Source organism: Phragmites australis, chromosome 22 (genome assembly GCF_958298935.1).
Source record: "Phragmites australis chromosome 22, lpPhrAust1.1, whole genome shotgun sequence".
Lineage (NCBI taxonomy): Eukaryota > Viridiplantae > Streptophyta > Magnoliopsida > Poales > Poaceae > Phragmites > Phragmites australis.
This window is the reverse complement of record NC_084942.1, coordinates 14,382,972-14,405,007: the sequence shown is the minus strand read 5'-3', so window position 1 is coordinate 14,405,007 and position 22,036 is coordinate 14,382,972.

Here is a 22,036-nt window from a genome sequence, read left to right as displayed (position 1 = left end):
CATCATCCCAATATCATTATCATCGTGAAAGTAATTAAACATATAGCTCATGAATGATGGAACGTTCCACTGCTCAACTTTTACCAATGACCTATGCATTTCGAAGCATTTCGGATAAATTTTAAGTTAGACATTAATATGGTTATCCCCAGGTTACAAGGATTGAGATCATCAATAACAAGATAGGGATAAATGCGACAAGCTAGGTGCTACCCAATTTCCCGATATCAACTCACTAAACATGCATATACGACATATAGCAATATATAATAAGTTGACCAATAATTCATCAAAATATAGGAGAAGTATGCATCGATGCTTGCCTTGGTGCTCTACTTCACAATCAAGATCAACCACAAAACTCTTCTCAAGAAAACCCGCCACTCTCCGGTTCGTCGATCACGAAATGAGAGAAAATAATGCATCACAATAAGCATGATGAAATGCCATAAAGTAATCTTTATGATGCATTATTATGAAAACATTTGTAAAAGAACATTTGAAATGATTAGGATAGAAAGGATCTAAACATCATATGGAATAAACTAAGTTCACTATGTTCTGGGTGGCTGGCGGTCAGACCAGCCCAGGCGGCTATTAGACCGTGGTGGTCGAACAAAGAAAAAATGGGTACTGAGTAGACTTGGCGGTCAAACCAACCAAGCGATAGTCTGACTCCTGACTGTGGAGTCTAACTTGAGTCTACCCGGCCAAGTCTCATCTCGATGGTTAGACTGGCCCTAGTGGTGGTCAGACCGCTGGGCTTGGCCAGCAGCACCTCGGCGAGGTCACTGGCGAAGGTTCCAGCAATGCCTTCAGCCAAGTGTGATATCAAAACAGTCTACAAGACTAGGGGAGTGTATTTTGGGTGGTTTGAGTGACATGCATGGGGCTAAAAGCTTGGACCCCATGGATCAGCATCCATGGCTAGGTGGAGCTCAATCCTATGGCTATGGGGAGTGGGGGAAACTCATGGTAAAAAGGGGAAAGGGGTTGTGGAGCTTTACCTTTGTGTGGGAAAGCTTTCCAGAGGGTTAGCTAGCTCCGGGGAAGCTCCAATGTGGAGATCGACTCCAGGATGCTTTAACCAGCCTAGAGATGGAAGAAGACGTGTGAAGCTTCTTCGGTGAGAAGACGGCACGGAGGAGCTTAGGAAATCTTCAGAAAGCTCGAGGAAGCAGTCTCCATCAATCTCCAGCCATCGTGATGGTCAAGGTGGATGATATATCAAAACCCATGCCATAGCATTGTGTTCCCAAGAAATATGAACATCTCTGTTCAAACGGTTTCTCAGATTTCATAGCCAATCTCTGGGAACACGAGCGTCTTCGTTGCTGCATCTGTTTGTGGTCACCACCAAACCTAGTAGCAGTCATCGTTGTTTTGTCGCTACCTCGGATGACCCCATCCAAAACCAACCATACTATTGAGTTAGTCTTTCCACGTTCTACACAATGCTTTCCTTGTTTAACTAAAACGCCATTGAAGCCCGACATCGATGTCAGTGGCTATGTGCCCGATCGTCATCTCCGATGAAACCCAAGCCGCCGCCGCTACACAGATTTACTGGTAGTATCGTTAACCTAGAAGCGTAACACCAGACATTTGATCATGGGTGGTTGAGACACCTCAGCATACCTCTTCTTTAATCCAAGACGGTACTTGCATAGCATGCCAAATCAGCGCCAGATCATTCTCCTTAGCCTAGTCACTGAAGTCTGGTCTGCCCTACACTTCTTGAATCTTATGCAATGATGTTGTCAAGTCTGATACAGTGATTGTGCAATAAAGCCTTTTCCCATAGGAAGATAGTTCCGGTAAATCAACATTTCCTTTTCAGACTAGTCCATCTCCCGAAAGCTATTCTCTTTTCATCTTAACTCCGATTTAGGCGATTCTTGCATCTAAATATTTCTAAAATCTTACCTATCCAACCATAGTGTTTTAAAGTGTTTTAATGATGTTTGGTATGTCGCTCTTAGTGTTTCCTTTGTGTTGTTTATCGGTAGTTCTTGCGATTAGTCGATAACATTCCGGAGCAGTTTAAGAGACTTCAAGACCAAGTTTTCGTCAACACTGAGCAGCATTGGGTAAAAGGCAAGTGCCCTTGATCATCTTGAACCTATGTTTTAAATGTTTTGTTTTACAAAATTGCATGCAATGTCTATCAACTTGATGGGTAGTCACCTATGTTAGGGTTTACCTAGTTCTTTCTTTAGATTCCTTGAAGCCTAAGTGGTAGTTGATATGAGTCTCTTAGGTAGAATTGCTTTGCCATGCTTTTGGGATGTTGGATAGTGTCATATACTTGATTAATAAAGTTATGCAACAATGATCGTTAATGTAATAATGGTCTAGCAACATGGAATCTTAGGCCTTGAGCAAAGTAGTTTTGGTGGTTGTCATGGTTATGTTGTTGGTTTAGTGTTTGCTCAAGTGACCTAAGTTAGAACCAGTTTGTGGAGCGACAACCCAAAAAGTAACGTTCCAACCACGAGGCTGATATGGGTAAGACGTGACATACTAGTTAGAATCTATCCGGTGTGTGTTGTGTCAGCACAAAAGGGGGCTTCTGGGTAGGAGTTAGACTCGCGTAAATCCTGGCGGTGAAACCTAGTGGGCAGATGCATACTGGATTAGGCTCTAGTTAGTAGAAAATTTCATTCAGTGATTTCTTGGCGGCATACCACTGGCGTGTGCTAAGTGTTTCGTAAATACGGCAACATAGAATTCACTGACTCATGGTGAAAGCTGGACAACCTCTGTAGAGTGTAAAAACTGTTATAACAGCCGTGCCCGCGGTTATGGGAGACTTGGATCCTCACATGATTAGTGGGTTGTGGTTATGGGTTTGGTTGTGGTTTTGGTTATAGTACAAGGAGTACTAGACGGTTATGGTATACAAGGTGGGGAGTCTTGTATGTTGGGTGTTGCACTGTATGGGTTACATTCACTTAATAATTGTTTAATACTTTTTGAGTCCAAATATCTTTTTATTACTCATATTTACGCAAATATACCATGTGGTTAGCCTATTCTTGTTATAAGTCTATATATCATTATCTTTCCCACACTTGTTGAGCGCGTCATGTGCTCATATTTGCTATTTTCCCTATACCATACGACATGTGTGGTGCTACTTAGTGAGTGAAGATGTTGAAGATTATCAAGACGAGGTTGTGATGTTTTAGGCGTGTGTCTCCTGGTCAGTTGCTTGCGGTGTTGTTGGGCACTAGTGTTTCTGTTCCACCGCAGATATCTTCATAGAAGACAATATATATCAATTGCTAATGTTTATTCTATAAAAGTATTACTTTTGTTACTTCACCTGTGATGTCCTTATATGTGTTGAACATCCTGGGCACATAAGCCGCATCTGATTTTGGTTGTTTAATGCTTTTTGAGTCCAAATATCTTTTCATTACTCGCATTTATGCAAATATACCATGTGCTAGCCTATTCTTGTTATAAGCCTATATATCATTATCTTTCCTACACTTGCTGAGCGCGTCATGTGTTCATACTTGCTACTTTTCCTTTGCCATGCGACATATGTGGTGCTGCTCAGTGAGTGAAGATGTTGAAGACTATCAAGACGAGGTTGTGACATTCTAGGCGCGTGTCTCCTGATCGGTTGCTTGCAGTGTTGTTGGGCACCAGTGCTTCTATTACGCTGTAGATATCTTCATAGAAGATAATATATGCCAATTGTCGCAAGAGTTTAACATTTATTCTATAAAAGTATTGCTTTTGTTACTTCACCTGTGACGTCCTTATGTGTGTTGAACATCCTGCGCACACATAAGTCGCATATAGTTTTGGCCGTTAAAACAGGGTGTGACACGGTCAGACCGTGGCTAGCATTGGTCAGACTGCAGGCTAGGCTGTAGGCTAGGCCCACGTGCTAAAAGTCCTCTTTCTTTTCCCCGTTTCTTCCTATTCTTTTCCTTATCCATCCTAATTGGCTTTGGGGCTTCCTAACCATTTCTAAACAATTCCAACTCATAAATATATATGGTGGGAACATGCATTGATCAATGATGTAACATTTCCAAAACATTTTTAAATAATTAAAACAAAAGCCAAATGCATGAAGCATGATGTCATGATGTGTATGCATGCTTAATGACTAGGTTAGAATTTTTGGGTGTGACAGAGATCATCCTTACATTCAAGAATCCTTTTGCTCGAGTTGCTTCATTGGAGGATTGAAAAATCACATCAAACATCAAGTTATATGCCACCAACCTATAAGTTTGATTGAGGCATATTGGTATGCAAAACACATTGAGCAGGCTTCCATATTCAAGAAAGCTTTCACACCCACGAGATACAATACTAGTCAAGGAAGTAATTCACAAAGTGGAGCACCAAGAAAGAAGGATAGGAACAAATGCTGGTTTTGTTAAGAACCATGGTTAGCTCAGCACAACTGCAAAGTGAAAAAGAGACTACTGACCTTGGCAGTTGAAGAAGGAAGTGAAGACATGGTCAAAGATCGACTTTTGACTATAACATTGGATAAAGGTGGAGAAAATGGAGAAAAGACAGAACCAAAATGATCTTTAGAACCTAGATTTTTGTCAGCTCCTGACAATCTAGAAAAGACACAACTGACATAGGAGACTGGACAATTGATGCAAATCTAAGCTCATGGAGTCAATGGCACTACTAGACCACTCACATTTTCTTTGTTGATCAATATAGAGGGTAAGCAGACAATAGCCTTGGTGGATAGTGGAAGTACCAATTCTTTCATGGATTATGAGCATTGTTCAAAAAATCTATGATCGGTAGCAACTTGGCCGGCCAGAGAGTAGGGATTAATCAGTTAATCAGAGATTAATTGAATTAATCGGTTGACCATTAATCAATTGGTATAAATTACTTGAGGGGATTATATACAAAAATGCTGGAATACACAATAAACTTATCCCTCCCTCTCGTGGGCTGCGTGAGATGAAACAAACCCGCCCAGCCCAACATAGTCGAATCGAGTAATCAAATCAGAATTTATTTACCAGAATTCAGTGAGCCTTCGCGGAGAACTCTATCAGGCTTGAAAGTCTTCCTTCATATTGTTTGCTAGCTTCCTTCTCCTTGTTTCCTGCCTTTCATTCTTTATGAAATTCTTATTGATTTTCTTCATAAAAGAAAATGGTTACTATCCATGGGTTTAGGTATAATGATTACTTTCTGCATTTCAGTAGGTGTGCTTCCAGATGTAAACCAAGTTATAGACTTTTGAAATGAAGATGAAACCTCACCCCAAAACTGACCCACGACACAGCGCCCATTCGTTTCGCGCACGGGAAGGCAACGAAGTTTAGTTCAAAAGACCGCAGCGGAGTGGAGTAGCCGCGGAGTACATGAGATTGCTAGCTCCTTTTGGTGGACAACGGTTCTTTCTTTGACAGATGTTGCGGGCACCAATTAGTAGGTATGAGAGGATTAATGGCAGATCCCCTCTTAGAAATGAACAGGGCATTGATTGCTAAGTGGTGCTTTCGTTTCAAGGACCCCACTGTCACAGGTCTTTGAAATGTGGGAGCAAGATTGTCAAGAGAAGTTTCAAACCAAAAGGGATGTGAGGTGGAAGCACTTTTACCCTTCCGAAGGGCTAGGTGTAGCGATCATCAGTATGAGTTCCTTTCTAGAAGAAAAGGAGGTTGGAACTAGATGGTTTCCCATTTTCTATTCTAGAACTTCGGGTTTCACAGACTTTTCCCACAATAAAGGCTTTGTTCTTTTTGATAAGCTCCCGTTTTTCCCTCTGCTTCTCAATATTGTTCATCCCTCTAGCGTTCGTTATGAGGACATTCATTAGGAGTTTGAGGTTAGATTTGATGGGAAGACAATGTTTGTTCCTCTTCTTTGAAACGATTTTGATGAATCTTGAAATGATACTGATTGGCCTGAATCTCCTCTGGTTTCACCTTTGCGAGTCAAAGTAATTTCCGGGGGTCCCGTCAGTCGGAAGACGACGAAGCACATCCATCACCTAAAGGCTGGACTCTGAACAGAAATAGAGCTTATTAAACTCTTCCACCACATCTCTCTAACTACTTTTTTCCAATCGATTAAGTAAGCACCCCTAAATTCCAACTAGGTTGCTCAAACGTCAATTTGAAACCCCTATCCTTGTCCTCGATCCACCAACTCTTCTGTTCCAATAGAGAACTCCTTCTTTTCATCTTTGACTTGTGGCATCTCCCGCTTTGGAAGGATAAGAGCAATCGACCGATCTTCCGAGACGAGACCCAGAGTTAAAGCATCAACATCCAGCCATTAGATGCCCAAACCCGTAGATCCAACAGTTTATACCACTCCACCCTATATAGAAGACCACCACCCATCCAACCAAACCCTAGCCTTCACCCCACCCCTCCAAAACCATACTCCGCCACACTGCTCAACAGCGAGGGGCAGGAGCTGCTAAGCGGTTGCGGCATGAGGGGCATGAACTGTCGAGCGATGATGGAGCGAGGGGCCACTGCGGGAGCTACTGAGTGGCGGCGATGTGAGGGGCAGGTGCTACTGGAGCTGAGCTACAACCTGGGTTGTTTTGCGACTTGAGTGAGGGGATTAATTGTCCAGTCAACCTGATTAATTGGTGGTCAACCTGATTAATTGGGTTGTCAGGCCGATTAATTGGCCAGCAGATTATATAGCCGATTACAGGGTAATCTACTCATTGCCCTACTGATCACCGATTTCTCGACCGATTAATCGGCTGATTGGACAATTTTTTTCATCACTGATTATGATTTGGCAATCAAAGGAGAGTTTAGATTGGGTTATACTAATGCAAAGAGGGTGGCATTAGCTGGAGGAGGTGAGCTAACTACAGATGTAGTGGTAAAAAAACTTAATTTATGAGTCTTAGAATGTCCCATTGGATTAGATTTGTAGAGAAGGACTCTTATAGTGGATCACATGTGTGACTATGGCAGAATGGTGGTACAATACAAGCTACCATACATCACTGAAGATCACTCCCTTCCAAGCCCTATATGGTTATCACCCTCCATAGATAAGTGAATTGTCAATTCCCTACAATATTTCAAAGGAAGCCAGGATTTCAGTGGAAGAGAAAGAATGCATCCTGCTGCAAGTTAAGGATAACTTGACCAAAGCTCAAGAGAGGATGAAGCATTTTGCTCACAAAAAGAGGACTGAGAGAACACCGGAAATTAGGGACATGGTCTATTTGAAGATGCAGCCATATCAACAAAATGCATTTGGATTAAGAGGAACTCTGAAGTTAAGAGCCAAATACTAGGGACCCTTCAAGGTGACTGAGAAGATTGGACGAGATGCATATAAGCTACAACTACCAAAATAGGCTGGAATCCATCCAGTTTTTCACGTGAGTCAAGTCAAGAAGCATTTGGGTAATTGTGCAGTTCCTGTGCCTGGGCTACCAATGGTAACATTTGAAGGAAAAGTTAAGACTCCCACTGTCAATCCTGGACAAAAGGATACGCCAAGAGGTGGAGAAATAGTTGCACAGTGGATAGTACAATGCTCATGCTTATCTCAATCCGAAGCAAGCTGGGAAGATGCATCATGTCTTCATTCCCTAATTTCAATCCGTGAGGACAAGGATTCACTAAGAGGGGGGAAATGTCAGACCCCAAGTATCAAGCACTCTAAACAGAAGAAGACCAATCCAAGGTGAAGATGGCGGATGAGATAAGCTACAAACCGACTTCACTTAATGCGAGAGGAAGAGAAGACGAGACGCCAAACTGGATCTGACGGCCAGAAACACTTATTGTTCCATGACAGCTTGATTTACCATTTTCGGTCACATCCTTTATATTTTTAGCTGTAATCAAGTTTAACTCTATAATTGGCGGTAAAACACTTGGACCTAGGTATATAACAAGAATAGTTGGATTAGAGAAGCAAGAAAAATCATTCCATAGATATTCTCTAGCTTGTTAGTATAGTTCTTAGTTCTAGTTCATCTCTGTGCCACTTTTGCTAAAATTGAACCCTATTGATCCAATACAATTTTCATCCCATCACCCAAGTTCAGGCCTCATCATCGCGGGGTCCTAACAAGCAGTAGCACGGCAGCAGTGGGGTGCCTTTGGTTGGTTGAAGAGCAGGTGACATGTAGGCCTGGACATTGACGTCCTTCGCCCAGGTGGTGGCACTGGACAGAGGTGACGATGGTCACTACTACAAAACTATTTTTCAGGACACTCAGAGTGTCTTTCCATAGACGGCTCAAATGGCAAACCCCTGAGCAGTTGGCGGGGCCCCCCCTGCATTTTTGGGCTGCCTGTGGAAACAAATTTCCATAGGCGGCTACTTACAACAGCAGACTGTGGTAATGGTACGATTTCCAGAGACGGGCGACATAAGAAGCCGCATGTGTAAAATGTCATTTCTAGAAGTGGTTCTTTATGTGAATCATCTCTGGTAATGAGATGATTACCACCAGCAGGTCACATAAGAAGCTGCCTGTGATAATAGATGACAACTTATCTTAAAAAAATTATAACTTTTTTATATGAAGTCGGTGGGGACAAACTTTATATGAAAATTGTAGCCCTCGACAAGATCTATAACTTTATAGTTGAAAACTTTTTCATTGAAATCATTTAGATGTTCAAATAATCGTTTAAAGTTTCAAGCAGAAGAGATCAAAATGATTGCATATACTATTAGTATTACTAGCGCTTGATGGCGACAAGGTGCTCTTCACGTGGTGCCTCCATGAAGCGACTGACGTAGCCTACTTAGTAGGACATGTATGACTAGGTGTGGAAGAGGTACTGGAGGCTTCCGACTAGACTCCGGTAGAGAGTAGCATCGACTAGCAAGGATGATCTCAACTTGTTGAGCTTGAGGCGTACCTCCGTTGGAGTTTGACAGGGGTTGTAGTCCACCAACACAGCCTTCTCTAGAATCTTCAGCGCGTAGAAGGATTGTCCGAGCTTGGTGGTGTCTAGGTTTTGGTGCACCACGATGCCGAGGTAGTACCTGAGCACCCCCAAATTGCTCATTCAAAATAAATTCTTCATCTCCACCTTGAACTCGTGGATGCTGTTGGTGTTGTTATCGGTGATGATTAAGTCATTGACGTAGATGACCACAATCAGCCGACTCCTGCTTTCACCTCGCGTGTACACTCCATGTTCAAAGCTGCTATGATGAAACCTAAGTGTGAGCAGATTGGCGTCCAGCTTCTCGTTCCACGCATGCGGTGCTTGGCGGAGGCCGTAGAGCACCTTGTGGAGATGTAGAACCTTGTTCTTGTGCTTGCTATCTATGAAGCTGGGCGGCTGCGCGACATACACTTCCTCGTAGAGATCACCATTCAAGAATGCTGACTTGACATCCATATGATATGGTGAACCTCCCAAGATTGATGCACAGAGATGATGAGTAGAAGCCTCCATGCTCAGACAAGTAATAGGGGCAAAGACCTCATTGAATTCACAATGTCTCCATGCTCGTCATGCTTTACTCTGTACACCCCTTTAGGCTGATCGTGCGATGACCTGCAGGGAGATCAATAAGGCTCTAGGTCTTTTTGTTAGTAATGGAGTCCATCTCCTTCTGCATTGCCTTCCTCCAATTGTTGCTCTTCTCTGATTCAATGAAGCTGCTTGGTTCCTCGGCATTCACCATGTGAAGCTTGTCGAGGTCGAGTTGGTGCGGTGCTACCCTCGTGGCTAAATAAAAACCTCTTACATGCTAGGAACCAAAATGACTAAATGCACTATGTAGGACCGAGATAGACGACTAGAGGCGGCGAGGTGGGGAGGGGGGGGGGTAAATAGGCGCCTTAACAATTTTTTTCAAAATTGATGGCCTTCTCCTATCCTCAACCCAACGCACCTCGAAACCACATGCGGAAGCAAGAGAGACAAGAGCAAATTGCAAAAATTCCAAAACCAATGCTCCTCTTAGATGAATGTGAACTCTAGGTTTCGGTTAAGGCCAGCGCAAAGAATCAAGCAACTTGATGAAAACTCCTAAACACAAGAGAAGTAGCCGTCAGAAGAAGGGATTCTTCAAGTTGATGGATCTAGAGGGTTGTGATGGTTCAAGAATAACTCATATGAGATGGCTAATCCTCTAGCAACAAGAAGAACACCTCTTACACGACTCAACATGAGTCACTCTCTAGGAAAAAGAAAATCAATAAGAAAACACTAAGAACTTGCACAAAAACATGAGATCCAAGAGCAGGAGACTAGACGGAGATGAACTCAAGCATATGCAAAAAACACTCTCTTCATTAAGCTCAAAAAATGCCCTCTTTTGGCCGATTACAAAGTGTTTTTCTCACAAAAGCTCTCACCTAAACATAGGCTAAGCACTCATCTCTCCCTCTCCACACAACACAAGTGGAAGGCTCTCAAAACTCTCGAAGACACTTGTGTTTTCACCACCCATACCCCACTATTTATAGACCTAGGGGGCTTGCTTAACCCTTAAGCAATCTTATCCCTAAACTGCTCTTCCCTTACAGTGCACTCCCACCTACCATCGGGGGGCGGTTTCGTCCGAATTTTTCTCCATTCATTGGATGGCCGTGGTTCCTTCATGACTTAGTTTTGCCTCAATGTAAGCTTCACGATGAAGCCACATGCACTCCATCCTCATGCGGTTTTTACAGCTAAACCGGGAAACCACCTTGCACGCTTCTCAAAGGGTGACTCACAACCACTTGCATACACCTTATGCAAGCATCCTGATGATGGCACGTGTACTCCGTCTTGCAACCTTGACCGCCGGTAAGTCTCTCCCACTCTCGATCACTCGGGCTGCCTATTCACATGCATTGGCATCCCTTTCGCTTGACTTCATCAACACACCTTCTCCATCCTCCATCTCATGCTTTGCTTAAACTCCATGTGTACAGTTGGGATCACCCTTGACTCCTCCTGGCTCCCTCGATCGTCTAGCAGCAAGCTCCCTGCTTAGCCCCGATCTTCCTGACATCGGCCACCAAGTTGCATGCACTACGTACACATCATGAGACAAGAAAACATGTACACCCAACACCATTTAACTTCATCACAAGTTAGTCAAAATCAAAATCCCTGCAGAAATGACACATCTCTGAAAAATTGTGAACGCCGTATGATTCGGTGTTCACTCATCCTGAGCGCTGGACCATCCAACGTGTTTAACTCAGTAGACCAGACCACATGAAATCCTCTTTGCAAGAAATAGTTTGGTATGTATTTATGCCCATCGCCGGACCATTTGTTGTATCCATTCTTGCCAGAACCTATTTTGCACCCCATATAGCCTAGCGCTGGATCATCCGACATATACAAGTCCATCAGAGCCAGTTTGTAACCTCTTTGCAAGAAATGCTCCGACGTTCACTGATGCCCAACGCCGGACCATCTGGTGCGTAGTTCAATTTTTTCTTCTTCATTGAAATGCTCCAGCATGTACTACATATGAACGCCGGATCATCTGACGAGTTCATTTTCTTCAGTGCCGAATCATCTGGCGTGTATAATTTTTCTGGACTCAGAGACAAACACGCTAACTCCATTTTCTCTACAACTTTGGTTAGTTATGATCATAATTGCAGTACATAAGCATGCCCATGCAATATCAAAATCATCAAACCAAATCAACATCATTGTCAATCACTCATCACAAATGAACCAAGACACATTTCAACTTGGTTTCTCAATCTTCCTCTTGGTGAGTGCATTGACAACTTCAAAAGCACAAAGACTTGGTTTGAAGAAAGCCCAAGAAGCTCATCCAAATAACCAAGAACTCAAGAAAGAGCAAAAGAAGATGTCACTTGGCATAAGAAGATCGCAAAATCCCGAAAATCACAATGAAACTCAAATGCTCCCCCTTGATGAATGCATAGGTTCATTATAGCATATTTTCTCCTTTTTTTTCATTTATGCAGGATTCTTTGTGTATAGCAAATTTATCCCCCTTTGGCAATGCAAACATCAAGGACAAAAACACCATGCAATGCATGAACATGCAATCCTAATGAGCTTTCACAAGTATACCACAAAGCATTTTCAAGAGCTAGAAACTTCAAAGGGCTATGAAGAGTGGAATGAGGAGCTCCCAATTGTACAAATGCTCGAAAAGATACATTTACACAAGAACATGAAGCTACATAAGCTAAAATGAAGAATTGTTGGCTCATTTAGATTCACATAGTCGAATCATGTTAAATGAGACCACAACATAATCATCTACTTGTGCCGAGGCAATACAAACATTAAGAACTAGCTAACTTCAATCTCAAACTAGGCAAAGAAGCATTCATGATAGAAGGCTTTGCAAATGCTCACATATAAAACCAAGACTTAGTTAGATAAGTGATAAAAATAAAGTTGATCATTTTGGCATATTTTTTATTATTATTCTTTTTATCTTCAAGTTGTCTCTTATCCAAGTGAAGTGTCAGACTGGATACGACAAACTCCTCGAGGCTTCAAGACAACCGTATTGGATCTCATTTGTGCACAAGAAACTTGATTGCTTAAGATTATTCAAATTGCACAAATTATCAAATTTTCACTTAGATCAAGTCATGTAGTGTCTTTGCAACATAAGGATCACATGTTCCCCTAAGGTTCTATCATGAGCTAAACATTTGACAAAGACAGAAAATATAGTGCAATATTTCTCAATCCACTATCTTGAACCAAGAAGCCTAGAGTAAGATATTCATCAAACTAGACTTAACACAAGTATTGACTAAGCCAAAGCAATTACAAACATGATGATTAGGAATGTAGCATTTCATAGTCTCCATAATTCATAAAATTGCCAAATTTCATATTTAGGAAAGCTAGCTTGCTTGAGATGTTTCATATCAAAACATGAAGAGGAGCCTAAGATTAAAAGGTTGCTCCAAACAACTACTGAACTTAGTCTAAATTCAAGTCTAGTAACTGAAAATACTAAAGACATACAAGTCAAAGCTCAACTTCAATGATTATCTTACAAGATGAGATGCAATGCAAATGCAGCAAAATTACGATAGAGTATGTATAGCTGCCACTCCCTCTCATACAATGCCATAGGGATGGCACACTCCAAGCTCTTCCCTCAAATAGACAAATCTTGTTGCATCTAGAGGCTTGGTAAAGATGTAGGTAAGTTGGTGTTAGGTATCTATGTATCTCAAGTCAATATCTCCCTTTTCATTGTGGTCTCACAAGAAGTGGAATTCACATCTATGTGTTTGGTTCTGGAGTGTTGGTCTATGTTATTGGCTAAGCTAACGGCACTAGTGTTGTCACACAAAAGTGGCACACTCTTGAAGTCTAACCCAAAATCCCTCAAGGTAGCAACCATCCACAAAATTTAAGAACAACAGCTAGCGGCAGTAACATATTTAACTTTAGTAGTTAACTGCGCAACACTAGACTATTTGCGAGAAGACTAATACATAAGAGTAGTACCCAAGAAATGATAAATACCAGAGGTACTCTTCCTGTCAATTCTACAACCAGCAAAATCCACATCCGAAAAACCACGAAGAGAGAGAAGAAGATGCAGAAAACCAAAGACCATATTCAAGGGTGTGTTTGAGATACCTCAATATGCACTTCATTGCTTGACAGTGAGATATCCTTGGTGACACTTGGAAGCAGGCACATAAGCAGAAGATGAAGTGGATGTTAGGTCTTATCGCCGTCAGGTACAGGAGGGAGCCAATCATGTTGTACTCGTGCTGGTCTACCTCGTCGCCATCTTCATCCGTGTCAAGTACGATCAAGGTAGCCATCAGTGTCGCCAGGGACTTCGCAATCGCTTATGTCAAACTTCTTCAGCAAGTCCTTGGTATACTTCGTCTAGTGGATGAATGTACCTTACTTGCATTGCTTAATTTGCAGTCCAAGGAAGAAGTTGAGCTCACCCATCATCGACATCTCAAACTCTCACTACTCATAGTTTCTGCAAACTTGGCCACAAGAGAATGAGACAAGCCACAAAAAAATGATATCATCCATGTATATCGGAACAAGTAAGAAATCATTACCATACCTGAGAGTGAACAATGTTTTATCGACCGACCCCATTACATACCCATGCTCTAGCAAGAAAGACTTGAGCCTATCATACTAAGCCCTAGGTGCATGCTTAAGCCCATACAAAGCTTAAAGCTTGTATACTCTATGTGGGTATTTAAGATGCTCAAAACTGGGGACTTGCTTGACATAGACCTCTTCCTCTATGAATCTATTTGGAAATGCACTTTTAACATCCATTTGGTACGACTTGAAACCTTGGGATGCCAAAAATACAAGGAGGATCCTAATGGCTTCTAGTCTAGCTATCAGTGTAAAGGTATCTCCAAAGTCTATCATCTCTATTTGAGTGAAACCTTGAGCCACAAGTCTAGCCTTGTTTCTCACTATAGACCCATCCTTCCCTTGTTTGTTTTTGAAAACTCATTTGATGTCTATGCTATGAAAATTTGGGGGTGGCTCTACAAGGACCCAAATTTGGTTTCTCTTAAAGTTTTCTAGTTCTTCATGCATGACATTGACCCAATTTGAATAAGAAAGAGCGTGTCTATCACCATGGGGATCAAAAGATGCAACAAATGCAGAATCAGTAAAATGAGCATGATGAGCAGATTTGGATCTTGTTACCCTCTCACCAAGGTCGCCGATCATCTATTACGGGGGATTATCCACTGAATGTGTCGAGGGGCCTCACATTGTGAGACCACCTCCCCCTCAAATATAGCCGGTGCTTGATCAAAAGCAGCTAAAGTGAAAGTAGAGGCTGCAGGACTCTCTACCGTTGTAGAAGAAGCAGGAGCCAGCTCAGGAGTAGGTGTGATGGAAGGAAGTAGTGGATCATTCTCATCATCACCAAGAGCTGGAAGGTTGCCATCTACAAGATGCTTTCACCAATCTCTTTGTCACCTGCACACTCAAAAGCAGAACTAGCACACATGGTCGATTAATCAAAAGTCACATCATAGGATTCTATGATGGTGTTAGTGTCAAGATTATAAACCCTATAAGAACGACCATGAAGAGAAACCCCAAGAAATTTCCATCTGAAAAGCGCAACTTGAACTTGTCAAATTGCCACACTTTAAGATGAAGCACCGACAGCCAAAAACTCTCAAGTGAGAAACCTTTGGCTTCCTCCTAAAGCGCAACTCATAAGAAGTCAAATTCAAGACCGAGCATAAAAAATCCAATTGGAGATATAGCAAGCGGTTCTAATAGCCTTAGCCCAAAACTTTCTAGGAGTCATATGCTCATCGAGCATCGTCCTAGCCACCTCCACCAAAGTGCTATTCTTTTTTTCAACCATGCCATTCTGCTGAGGAACGTGTGGGGCAGAAAATTGATGCTCAATGCCATGTTCCAGGCAGAAAGCATCAAAGAGATAATTCTTGAACTCGGTGCCATTATCACTGTGAATTGCTTTCAATGCACTGAGGAGTTCCTTGAACAATCTCAAAGCTATGCTCCGAAAGTGTGAGAACACTTCATCCTTTCTCACAAGAAAGAACACCCAAGAGTAGCGAGAGTAGTCATCAATAATAACAAGTACATACCACTTCTCACCCGCCAAACAAACCCGAGAAGGACCAATAGTGTCCATATGGAGAAGTTCTCCCGATGGTTCAGTCATCACTAGATTAACTGGTGGGTGAGAAGTGACAACCATCTTGCCACGTCGACAAGGAGCACAAAAGGTTCTTCTCAAACTTGAGCTTGTGTAATCCTCGGATCAAGCCTAGAGCACTCAAATGAGAAAGCAAATCAAAACTCATGTGCCCTAGTCTCTTATGTCACATCCAAAGCCCAGAAGAGGGTTGAGCAATTAAGCATCTAGAAGAACTAAAAGACTAAAAAAAATCAGCTTCAAAGACTCTCGAGAAATCCTACAAATCAAAGCACCTGAGGAATTAAGAACTTTAGAAGTATCACGCTTGAAGCGCACTTCCAAGTCCTCATCCAACAACTGAGATACAGAAAGCAAGTTATATTCCAAATGCTCCACCAAAACCACATCCTTGAGAGTGAAACTCTCACTCACTCTTACCATACCTTTGGCCTTCACTCTACCTTTTTTGTCATCCTCGAACGTGATGTACTCGTGTCGCTTCATCGGGGTGAGGCTGGAGAACCATGATGCATCTCCGGTCATACGGTGCGTACAACCGGAGTCAATAAGCTACTTGTTCTCCAGGCCTCCGCCTGCTACCTACATGTGAGAAGAATAATAGGTCGATGGCTCAGTGCTAGGGTTAGATAGAAACTCTTAGAAATCCAGTACTGGGTCATCTGACCTGAAGCAGTAAAAGCAAGTGCATGCAAATCAACATTAGTATGGCGAGAGTGAGTACCACGATGAGGAAGACGTGGACTGCCAATGCATTGTGACTCGAAGCCTCTGACATGTGAACCAAAACCATATGAATCATGGTGTGATCCATGCTGGGTACCACCTTTAGGACGAAACTAAAGAGCACCTGAAGCCTATGAGTAAGAGTGAGGAAAAGGCTCATATACACAAAAGGATGGGTTGTACATGTCCTGAGTACTCCACTCCCACCCATGCCACTCATCTCTCCTATGGCGAAAGAAAAAACCCAACAAGGTGACCCTCTTTCTGGTAGTAGGTGCAGTAGTAGCATCTCTTAAGAACTGGACTGCCGGCCACTCTAGACTCTTTCACATGGGCTTTAATTTTTGGCTGTGGAGCTTTCTTGGATTATGTAGTGAATTTCTTCTTTATGGGTTGTGGTGTAGGTTTTTTCTTTGTGGGTTGTGGTGGCGTGGGTTTCTTCTTTGTGGGTTGTGGTGTGGATTGATCTTGGATTTCTTGGCCTCAAGAATAATAGGTGTGGTGATAATAGTCTTACCATCCCCAATGATCTCCTACTAGCATGACTTCCTGGGTGAATGTGGTGGAAATATTTTGTTTCAGGCTACCGTAGCCTGCCCGTTCCCTAACAGTGGTACCAAAGCCATCTTGCGTAGTTTTTTTATCTGGATCGGTCACATATATGTGATATGTGGTAGTAATAGATTGGATCTATTATTTTAGTGATCGGTTCATGTGATGGATCAGTCGCTGTATGGTTTGGTGTAATTGGGATCGGATGAGGTGTGAGTCAATGGAACCATACGACCAAAAAGATTAGCTCGATCTTCCACTTGGCTGCGCGTGCGACTTGCCCCTACCGGCTGGAATCACTATCGGGACTGACAGCGTGCGCTGCTTAGTGGTCGGGAGAATAGCAAATCGAGGTTGTACGCGTTGTCGTTGTTTCCAGAAAACCTCACGTGATGATCAATATGATTGATCCAATGAAAATTGAGGCATTGTGAATGATTCGGAATTGGCTTGATATGGTCAACCTGATGAGATTTTTATAGCGATTTCATAGATACGATCTATGAATTTCTGAGAGGTTTTCAGGGCGTTGTCCTAAAACCCGTGGGGGGCGGCTTCCCCCTCGGCTCCCCACCCGCAGGTTGCAGGATCGTACAAGCCACCAGTGCAGCCAACGTAGCAGCAACAACAGTAGTCTTGCCCCAACTTTCAGTAGTAGTGACCCAACAACAACCAACCCCAGCAGCAGAATCGCACTGGTCAGGGATAGGGTAACATCAGCCCATGTTTCAGTTGTGGCAACTTCGGACACCTTGTCAACAAGTGTCCCAAGAAGCAGCAGGGCCAAGCACAAGCCCATGGCAACAACAATCGGCAGTAGCAGCCTCGACAGAATGCGATGCATGGTCGAGTCAATCACATTGTGGTGGAAGAAGCTCAGGATGCTCCCGATGTAGTGCTGGGTATGTTTTCTACAAACTCTCACCCTGCTACAGTTTTGTTCAATTCTAGAGCTTCGCATTCTTTCATATCATCTCAGTTTATGAATACATATAAATTGCCAAGAGCATTAATGAAAAATCGGGTGCTAGTTAGTTCTCCTAGAGGAGAAATAGAATCAAGGCATGTATGTCCTAAAATAAGTATATGCATAAGGGGGTAGACTTTCTTGCCAATCTCATCATTCTGGATTCCAAGGGAATTGATATCATATTGGGAATAGACTGGTTGACCAAGTACAATGGAATCATTGGATATTCTACAAAGTCAATATAGTTGACACAAACAGATGGAACAAAGGTGGAATTCCAAGCCACGATAGAGTCAGCTATCAACGCTAGTCTCAACAAGGCCAATGCAGTGGAAGATAGCAGAGTGGTCTCTGAATTTTCAGACATCTTCCCCGAGGATTTGCCAGGTATGCCACCTGATCATGAAATTGAGTTTGTCATTGAGTTAGTACCTGGAATGGCTCCTATATACAAGAGGCCATATAGAATGGATGACAATCAGTTGGCTGAGTTTAAGAAGCAAATCCAAGAGCTACTAAACAAAGGGTTTATCCACCCTAGTTCTTCGCCCTAGGGAGCCCCAGTTATCTTCATACTGAAGAAGGATGGAACCCGAATGATGTGTATAGATTATCGAGCCCTGAATGAAGTAACAATCAAGAACAAGTATCCTCTACCCTGCATTGAAGATCTATTTGACCAGTTGAAATGAGCATGTGTGTTCTCCAAGATCGATCTTCAGTCTGGGTATCATCAGCTAAAGATTTGTGCTTTGGATATTTCAAAGACAGCATTTGTTACTCGGTATGGTCTATACGAGTACACAATAATGTCTTTTGGGTTGACCAATGCCCCAGCTTACTTCATGTATCTGATGAACAAGGTCTTCATGGAGTATTTGGACAAGTTTGTCATGGTATTTATTGATGACATTCTGGTTTACTCCAAGAACAAAGAAGAGCACGGGGAACATCTAAGAATGGTATTGCAGAAACTCAGAGAAAACCACTTATATACTAAGGTGAGCAAATGTGAGTTCTAGTTGAAGGAAGTTTTCTTTTTTGGTCACATTATTTCAGCAGGAGGTGTGTCTGTGGACCCATCCAAAGTAAGGGATGTTCTAAACTGGAAACCACCATGGAATGTTTCGAAGATTTGTTGTTTCTTGGGTCTAGCAGGCAGGATACTATCATCGGTTTATAGAAGGTTTCTCCAAGATAACAAAGCCAATGATGAAACTGCTAGAAAAAAAGAGCAGAGTTCAAGTGGACCACCACTCGACAAGCCAATTTCAATGAGTTGAAGAAAAGATTGTCCTCAGCTCCAGTATTGATCAAGCCTAACACTCAAAAGCTGTTCTCTGTGTATTGTGATGCATATCGTCAAGGTTTGGGTGGTGTGCTCATGCAAGAAGGTCATGTTGTAGCATATGCATCTAGGCGGTTAAGGAAGTATGGAGAGAACTACCCGACACATGACTTGGAGCTAGCCACGGTAGTTCATGCACTCAAGATCTGGAGGCATTATCTGATAGGTCAAAGATGTGAGATCTATTCGGATCATAAGACCTTGAAGTATATCTTCTCTCAACCAGATCTTAACCTTAGACAACGCATATGGTTAGAGCTCATCAAGGATTACAACTTGGGAATCAACTATCACCCAGGAAAGGTAAATGTAGTGGCTGATGCCTTGAGCAGAAAATCTCAGGTCAATGCTATAACTCTTCAAGAGATGAGTCCCGAGCTACCCAAAGAGTTCGAGAAGTTGAATCTGGGAATGGTGTGTAACACCGAGATAGTTGCAATGGAAATAGACTCAACGCTTGGACAAGATATAAGGAAAGGTCAGCTGGAGGATGAAAATATTTTGGAAATCAAGCAGCTAATCAAAGTTGACAAAGCCCCAGATTTCATTGAAGATGAGAAAGGTACAGTGTGGTAAAAGTGCAAGATATCTGTTTCGGACATAAAGACTATTCGGGATACAATTTTAAAAGAAGCTTATGATTCGACATATTCCATTCACCTAGGGAGTACCAAGATATACTAGGATCTTAAAGATCAGTATTGGTGGTACGAAATGAAACGTGCAGTAGCAGAATACGTGACTTTGTGTGATATCTATCTGTTAGTACATATAGTCTGTTAGTACATATAGACACATATAGTTTTTACAAATCCGTCTGTGATATTATCACAAACGGTTTCTTGTAAGAATTGTTTATGTCTGTATGATAAACACATATGATTTTATGAAAATATGTCTATATTTAAAGACCCGCGAACTATTTCAAATCTTACTGCTCATCTCCCCTGGCTCTTTTGGCTTCTTGCACACACAACCACTTGCGGTTTTAGCTCCCCCCCCCCCACACACACAACCCTCAATATAAAGCGACGAGGAATATTTATCTTCCTTCCTCTCTCTACTCATTGCCATCTGAGTGTTCATCTTCCACACATCGCATCAGAAAAGCGAGATCTGGGCTTCAAATCCCCTTCACGACAATCAGGTGGTGGCAGGATGAGGTTGTACCTATGGCTACTTCCACAGGGCAGATCCTTAGCGTTAACTTCGGTCGGTTGGACATTGTGTTCTTCGTAGCTGTGAATGCCCACTCCATGGACCCTGTGTTTGCTATTAATCACGTTCACCATTTTGTTCTTCCAGATGGAAATTTCTCCATTGTTGTTCGTTACAATAGAGATATTTTCGTTAACTGCAAGGCTAATTTGAATGTGCATTTCTTGCTGAACCATAGTTGATGGTTTGGCAGTAATGCGGTCTAGTTCTAGCTCATGCATGAGATAGTCAAGATGGCGCTTAATCCGAATAATTGTGAGATGCTCATTGAAGATAACACTTAGGTTGATGCTGTGCTTAAACGCAGGAGGCTGAGATGATATCTATCATTTCATCCTTCTGGAAGACGGCGTCGCTATAATGTTTATTATCTCGTCCTTTTGGAATACAACATTGCTAATGATATATAGCTAGGGATTGTGTTAGCTAGTTAGGTTTATACATTCTGAACAATGAGTGATGTGCATCTGTATGATGTTCTTAACCTTTGTAATATGTAAATGTATGTGTTGAAGTTGAACAATGTGTGATCGATGTTATGAACAATGTGTGATTGATGTTTTGAACAATATGTCAATGTGTTGTTTAATTTGTGAATCATAAAGTATATATGTCATATCCTGAGGGTAGTCAAAAAATAAAATTACTAATAGAGGAAAAAAGGTCACACAGATGCTTTTTAAAAGAACTCCATTTGTGAAAATTAACACAGACAAGTTAAAAAAAATATATGTGACTCTTACTACTCACTAATGGGTTTCAACAAAACTCATATGCGTATAACTCTATTACAGACGGAGCTAAAATCATCTGTAACAAGATTAATTTCACAGACACTTTTATTGAGACAACTTATAACCGTCAGTGATAAGATTTAAAATCCATCTATAATAATCCTTTATAATATAGTGCCATGGCCTAGCCAGACAATTTGCTTCCTCCTCTGCTCTCCTTGTTCCAATCCCTATCCAATTCTAGGCTGCCATCAAATCCATCGCCACCCTAGGCTCCCGCCGCTGCGCTAGCGATGAGGACCACCACGGCCGCTGCACCTGCGCGCCTCGCCCTGCACTAGGCCAGATACAGGAGCCAGGAACCAGTGCTTGCTGCTTGCTTCCCTTCCTCTCCGTGGCGAACTTAAAGTCTCTCTCTCTCGCTAGTACTTGGAAACCGGTGATTTGGATTGGTCTTTCTTCGATCTAAATTGGATTGGATGAACATGAACCTCCTCTATTTTGGATATAACATGGATGGGAGTTAAACCCACCACAACAACGACAGGATGATCGCACTCAAGGCAAACCAGACAACCAAACAAGACTAACCCAATACAGACTTAGCTAATATAGGCAAAGCAAACATTAAGGTCTTGCACTCATGAAGACAAGGTTGGGCTGGCTTGGTCCTAGCCTAGCCTGGCTTAAGAGACTGGCCACCTAGCCAATCACACCCATAGAGTATATGGTAGTTGATCACAAATAATTTTAGAGATAAAATTATTTTTAGAGAGACTAATCCTATCCTATTATAACAGCCGGTTCTTTTCAGATCCTTACATATACTCTGACAATGTGTACAATTTCCTTTTATATTCTTTT